Genomic DNA, 7,500 nt, shown 5'->3' on the forward strand with positions numbered 1-7,500 from the left:
GTCAGTACTCAGAACGTACTGTTCTGTTACAACAGTGGGTCAGTACTCAGAACGTACTGTTCTGTTACAACAGTGGGTCGGTACTCAGAACGTACTGTTCTGTTACAACAGTGGGTCAGAACTCAGAACATACTGTTCTGTTACAACAGTGGGTCAGAACTCAGAACGTACTGCTCTGTTACAAGAGTGGGTCAGTACTCAGAACGTACTGTTCTGTTACAACAGTGGGTCAGTACTCAGAACGTACTGTTCTGTTACAACAGTGGGTCAGTACTCAGAACGTACTGTTCTGTTACAACAGTGGGTCAGTACTCAGAACGTACTGTTCTGTTACAACAGTGGGTCGGTATTCAGAACGTACTGCTCTGTTACAACAGTGGGTCAGTACTCAGAACGTACTGTTCTGTTACAACAGTGGGTCAATACTCAGAACGTACTGTTCTGTTACAACAGTGGGTCAGTACTCAGAACGTACTGCTCTGTTACAACAGTGGGTCAGTACTCAGAACGTACTGATCTGTTACAACAGTGGGTCAGTACTCAGAACGTACTGTTCTGTTACAACAGTGGGTCGGTACTCAGAACGTACTGTTCTGTTACAACAGTGGGTCAGTACTCAGAACATACCGATCTGTTACAACATTGGATCGGTACTCAGAACATACTGCTCTGTTACAAGTGAAGAGCAATGAAGAGAACGTCTCAGGCTTCTACAGTCTCTCATGTACACTACATGACCAACAGTATGTTGCATCTACTGGCCTGTCTGGTCCTGTATTGTTTATAGTGATATGATGCTATTATACATGACCAACAGTATGTGGACACCTGCTCATCCAACATCTCATTCTAAAATCATGGGTATTAATATGGAGTTGGTCTCCCCTTTGCTGTAATAACAGCCTCCACTCTTCTGGGAAGGTTTCCACTAGATGTTGGAACATTGCTGCAGGGATTTGCTTCCATTCAGCCACAACAGCATTAGTGAGGTCGGGCACTAATGTTGGGTGATTAGGCCTGGCTCGTAGTCGGCTTTACAATTCATCCCAAATGTGTTCGATGGGTTTGAGGTCAGGGCTGTCAAGTTCTTCCACACCGATCTCGACAAACCATTTCTATATGGACCTCACTTTGTAAATGGGGGCATTGTCATGCTGAAACAGGAAAGGGCCTTCCCCAAACCTTTGCCACAAAGTTGGAAGCACAGAATCGTCTAGAAAGTCATTGTTATGCTATAGCGATAAGATTTCCCTTCACTGGAGCTAAGGGGCCCGAACCATGAAAAACAACCCCAGACCATTATTCCTACTCCACCAAACTTTACAGTTGGCACTATGCAATCCGGCAGGCAGTATTCTCTTGGCATCCGCCAAACCCAGATTAGTTCGAAATGTGATTCATCACTCCAGAGAATACGTTTCCACTGCTCCAGAGTCCAATGGCAGCGAGCTTTACACCACTCAAGCCAACGCCTGGCATTTCCCATGGTGATCTTAGGCTTGTATGCAGCTGCTCGGCCCTGGAAACCCATTTCATGAAGCTCCCGACGAACAGTTCTTGTGCCCATGTTGCTTCCAGAGGCAGTTTGGAACTCAGAAGTGAGTGTTACAACCAAGGACAGACGTTTTTTACGCACTACGTGTTTCAGCACTCGGCGGTCCCGTTCTGTGAGCGTGAGTGGTCTACCACTTCACGACTGATCCTTTGTTGCTCCTAGACGTTTCCACTTCACAATAACAGCGCTTACAGTTGACTGGGGCAGCTCTAGCAGGGCAGAAATCTGACAAACTGACTGTGTTGCCGTGTTGAAAGTCACTGAGCTCTTCTTCAGTAAGGCCATTCTACTGCCAATGTTTGTCTATGGAGATTGCATGACTGTGTGCTCGATTTTATACATCTGTCAGCAACGGGTGTGCCTAAAATAGATTCATCCACTAATTTGAAGGGGTGTCCACATACTGTATACATAGTGTATATGACACACACACTACACACACTACACACACACTACGCACACACACACACTAAACACACTACATACACACACTACACACACCCTACACACACACACACAAAACACACTACACACACCCTACACACACACACACAAAACACACTACACGTGCACTACACACACTACACACACTACACACTACACACACTACACACTACACACACTACACACCGCCTGGTGCTGTGAAGGCTGAGACAGAGTTCTACAGAGACAGGCTGCCAGAGGAGGTTGACCATGCTGGAGAGGTGACGCGTCAGTAGTGTGTGTGAGTGTGTGTGTATGTTGGAGTTGGAACACACACACACTCTTCAGTGAGTGCAAGCGCCTCCAGGGGCCAGAGGTGCCAATGATCATTGGGCTGGGGCCAGACCAGGGGCAGCCTCCAGCCATCCATCCTGGCACAGGTGGCCCTAACTGGGGCCAAGGCCAAATTGAGGCCCCTGCTTCGCCACGGGCCTTGGCGCACAGCCCCACGCAACTCTCATCTGAACCACACAGGGAGAGGAGAGAGATGGAGGGAGAGGGGGGAGAGAGGAGCGAGATGGTGGGAGAGGACAGAGATGGTGGGAAGGAGGAGAGAGATGGAGGGAGAGAGGAGAGAGATGGAGGGAGAGAGGAGAGAGTTGGAGTGAGAGAGGAGAGACGGAGAGATTGGAGGGAGAGAGGAGAGACGGAGAGATTGGAGGGAGAGAGAGAGAGAGGAGAGAAATGGAGGGAGAGAGAAGAGAAATGGAGGGAGAGAGGAGAGAAATGGAGGGAGAGAGGAGAGAGATGGAGGGAGAGAGGAGAGAAATGGAGGGAGATGACAGTGGAGAGGGAGTGAGGGAGTGGAAAGTGGAGAGTGAGTGAGGGAGGGGACAGAGGAGAGGGGGTGGACAGCGGAAAGGGGGTGATGGGGGGACAGTGGAGAGGGAGTGAGGGAGGAGACAGAAGGGAGGGAGAGAGGGAGGGGACAGTGGAGAGTGAGTGAGGGAGGGGACAGAGGAGAGGGAGTGAGGGGAGTACAGAGAAGAGGGAGTGAGGGAGTGAGGGAGTGGAAAGTGGAGAGTGAGTGAGGGAGGGGACAGTGGAGAGGGAGTGAGGGAGGGGACAGAGGAGAGTGAGTGAGGGAGGGGACAGCAGAAAGGGAGTGATGGGGGGACAGTGGAGAGGGAGTGAGGGAGGGTACAGAGGAGAGTGAGTGAGGGAGGGGACAGTGGAGAGTGAGTAAGGGGACATAGGAGAGGAATATATGGAAAATGAGGAGGGAGGAGAGGAATGGATAATAAATGAGGGAGCGAAGTAGGAGAGGAATGAGGAGGAATGGATAATAAATGAGGGAGCGAAGGAGGAGAGGAATGAGGAGGAATGGATAATAAATGAGGGAGCGAAGGAGGAGAGGAATGAGGAGGAATGGATAATGAATGAGGGAGCGAAGGAGGAGAGGAATGAGGAGGAATGGATAATGAATGAGGGAGCGAAGGAGGAGAGGAATGAGGAGGAATGGATAATAAATGAGGGAGCGAAGGAGGAGAGGAATGAGGAGGAATGGATAATAAATGAGGGAGCGAAGGAGGAGAGGAATGAGGAGGAATGGATAATAAATGAGGGAGCGAAGGAGGAGAGGAATGAAGAGGAATGGATAATAAAGGAGGAGAGGGGAAGACAGGGATGAAGAACACTCTCTCGTCTTTTGGTTGAAGTGTTTTTCCAATGTGCAGCGGGACTTAACAGAGAGAGATACAGAGAGGAATGTGTGGGAGAGATGTGGGGGGTTTAAGATCCAAAATAAATATTCTAACTTTGGCAGGAATACGGGAGTCTACAGTGTGTGTGTGTGTGTGTGTGTGTGTGTGTGTGTGTGTGTGTGTGTGTGTGTGTGTGTGTGTGTGTGTGTGTGTGTGTGTGTGTGTGTGTGTGTGTGTGTGTAGTAAGATATTTCAATTGTTCTCTCCTTAACTAAAACCAAGTGGTTGAGGTGTTTAGAGTAAACCTCCTCCCCAGAACACATCACTTTATCACCTTCCACCCAGAGATAGACAGACCCCACACACTCTACCAGCACCAATCCTCATAGTCATCTCACTGTTCTCTGTCTACAATGGAGCGGCCCACTGTACTAACAATTCCATTACAACTGCCCAGTGTTCTAACAATTCCATTACAACTGCCCAGTGTTCTAACAATTCCAATAGAACGGCCCAGTGTTCTAACAATTCCATTAGAACTGCCCAGTGTTCTAACAATTCCATTACAAATGCCCAGTGTTCTAACAATTCCATTAGATCTGCCCAGTGTTCTAACAATTCCATTACAACTGCCCAGTGTTTTAACAATTCCATTAAAACTGCCCAGTGTTCTAACAATTCCATTACAACTGCCCAGTGTTCTAACAATTCCATTAGATCTGCCCAGTGTTCTAACAATTCCATTACAACTGCCCAGTGTTCTAACAATTCCATTAGATCTGCCCAGTGTTCTAACAATTCCATTACAACTGCCCAGTGTTCTAACAATTCCATTACAACTGCCCAGTGTTCTAACAATTCCATTAAAACTGCCCAGTGTTCTAACAATTACATTAAAACTGCCCAGTGTTCTAACAATTCCATTACAACTGCCCAGTGTTCTAACAATTCCATTAGATCTGCCCAGTGTTCTAACAATTCCATTACAACTGCCCAGTGTTCTAACAATTCCATTAGAACTGCCCAGTGTTCTAACAATTCCATTAGATCTGCCCAGTGTTCTAACAATTCCATTACAACTGCCCAGTGTTCTAACAATTCCATTAGAACTGCCCAGTGTTCTAACAATTCCATTAGAACTGCCCAGTGTTCTAACAATTCCATTACAACTGCCCAGTGTTCTAACAATTCCATTAGATCTGCCCAGTGTTCTAACAATTCCATTACAACTGCCCAGTGTTTTAACAATTCCATTAGAACTGCCCAGTGTTCTAACAATTCCATTACAACTGCCAAGTGTCTAACAGTTCCATTAGAACAGCCCAGTGTTCTAACAATTCCATTACAACTGCCCAGTGTTCTAACAATTCCATTACAACTGCCAAGTGTCTAACAGTTCCATTAGAACAGCCCAGTGTTCTAACAATTCCATTACAACTGCCAAGTGTCTAACAGTTCCATTAGAACAGCCCAGTGTTCTAACAATTCCATTACAACTGCCCAGTGTTCTAACAATTCCATTAGAACAGCCCAGTGTTCTAACAATTCCATTAAAACTGCCCAGTGTTCTAACAATTCCATTACAACTGCCCAGTGTTCTAACAATTCCATTACAACTGCCCAGTGTTCTAACAATTCCATTACAACTGCCCAGTGTTTTAACAATTCCTTTACAACTGCCCAGTGTTCTAACAATTCAATTACAACTGCCCAGTGTTCTAACAATTCCATTACAACTGCCCAGTGTTCTAACAATTCCATTAGAACTGCCCAGTGTTCTAACAATTCCATTACAACTGACCAGTGTTCTAACAATTCCATTACAACTGCCCAGTGTTCTAACAATTCCATTACAACTGCCCAGTGTTCTAACAATTCCATTACAACTGCCCAGTGTTCTAACAATTCCATTACAACTGCCCAGTGTTTTAACAATTCCATTACAACTGCCCAGTGTTCTAACAATTCCATTACAACTGCCAGGTATTTTAACAATTCCATTAGATCTGCCCAGTGTTCTAACAATTCCATTACAACTGCCAGGTATTTTAACAATTCCATTAGATCTGCCCAGTGTTCTAACAATTCCATTACAACTGCCAGGTATTTTAACAATTCCATTAGATCTGCCCAGTGTTCTAACAATTCCATTACAACTGCCAGGTATTCTAACAATTCCATTAGATCTGCCCAGTGTTCTAACAATTCCATTAAAACTGCCAGGTATTTTAACAATTCCATTAGATCTGCCCAGTGTTCTAACAATTCCATTAAAACTGCCAGGTATTTTAACAATTCCATTAGATCTGCCCAGTGTTCTAACAATTCCATTAAAACTGCCAGGTATTCTAACAATTCCATTAGATCTGCCCAGTGTTCTAACAATTCCATCCATCTGATGAGAGTCCTTTGTGACACTCAAAACGAGAGCCCAGCCAATTTAAAATATAAATGGATGTAAATAGAGAGGGATGAAGAACAAGAAAAGAGCATTCAAAGATATCAGAATTCCTAGGCAGCCATTTTGAATTTAGCATAAGAATCATCTACTCAACAACACAACATTCCGTGAAGTCCCTCTATAATCACCACACATATTAAGTGGAACTTCCATGGCAGCATCTTCGTTTCCCCTTCAACCCTGAGTATCCCTATGGGGGAGGGAATATGGGAGCACACAGATAGCAGCTGGGCCCATAGGGCTCTGGTCACTAGTAGTTCACTATATAGGGAATAGTGGAATATTTGGGTGATTCCCTCTGGCTCATATAACTGGAGCGAACAGTCTGCTCTAGCCCCCGGGTGTGTGTGTGAGAGTGTGTGTGTGTGTGTGTGTGTGTGTGTGTGTGTGTGTGTGTGTGTGTGTGTGTGTGTGTGTGTGTGTGTGTGTGTGTGTGTGTGTGTGTGTGTGTGTGTGTGTGTGTGTGTGTGTGTGTGTGTGTGTGTGTGTGTGTGTGTGTGTTTGTGTGTGTGTGTGCGTGCGTGCGTGCGTGCATGAATTATGGATAGCTAGAACCACACACTGCATCTGTCTGAGCAGGTGGCCGGCCAGGCCAAAGCAACCGCAGGCAGAGCTGCACAGCATGATGGAAAGGTGCTAATGATAGAGAGAGAGAAATGGAGGAGGAAGAGGGGGAGGGATAGAGAGAGGGGTGAAGACATGGATACAGAGGGGGGAGAAGGAGAGGAGAAAGAGGACCAGGGAGAGGAGAGAGAGGACCAGGGAGAGGAGAGAGAGGACCAGGGAGAGGAGAGAGAGGACCAGGGAGAGGAGGGAGAGGGGACCAGGGAGAGGAGAAAGAGGACTAGGGAGAGGAGAGAGAGGACCAGGGAGAGGAGAGAGAGAGGACCAGGGAGAGGAGCTAGAGGACTAGGGAGAGGAGGGAGAGGGGACCAGGGAGAGGAGAAAGAGGACTAGGGAGAGGAGAGAGAGGACCAGGGAGAGGAGAGAGAGAGGACCAGGGAGAGGAGCTAGAGGACTAGGGAGAGGAGGGAGAGGGGACCAGGGAGAGGAGAGAGAGGACTAGGGAGAGGAGAGAGAGGACCAGGGAGAGGAGAGAGAGAGGACCAGGGAGAGGAGAGAGAGGACTAGGGAGAGGAGGGAGAGGGGACCAGGGAGAGGAGAGGACCAGGGAGAGGAGAGAGAGAGGACCAGGGAGAGGAGAGAGAGAGGACCAGGGAGAGGAGAGAGAGGGGACCAGGGAGAGGAGAGAGAGAGGACCAAGGAGAGGAGAGAGAGGACTAGGGAGAGGAGAGAGAGAGGACCAGGGAAAGGAGAGAGGACTAGGGAGAGGTGAGAGAGGACCAGGGAGAGGAGAG

General features: G+C 47.4%; 1 protein-coding gene across 7 annotated transcripts in view; it reads right to left on the minus strand.

The window, feature by feature from the left end:
• Positions 1-7,500, minus strand: part of LOC129842060 (adhesion G protein-coupled receptor L3-like) — a 362,294-nt gene that overhangs the window by 277,323 nt on the left and 77,471 nt on the right. The gene's annotated exons all lie outside the window — the stretch shown is intronic.

Source organism: Salvelinus fontinalis, unplaced genomic scaffold (assembly GCF_029448725.1).
Source record: "Salvelinus fontinalis isolate EN_2023a unplaced genomic scaffold, ASM2944872v1 scaffold_0010, whole genome shotgun sequence".
NCBI lineage: Eukaryota > Metazoa > Chordata > Actinopteri > Salmoniformes > Salmonidae > Salvelinus > Salvelinus fontinalis.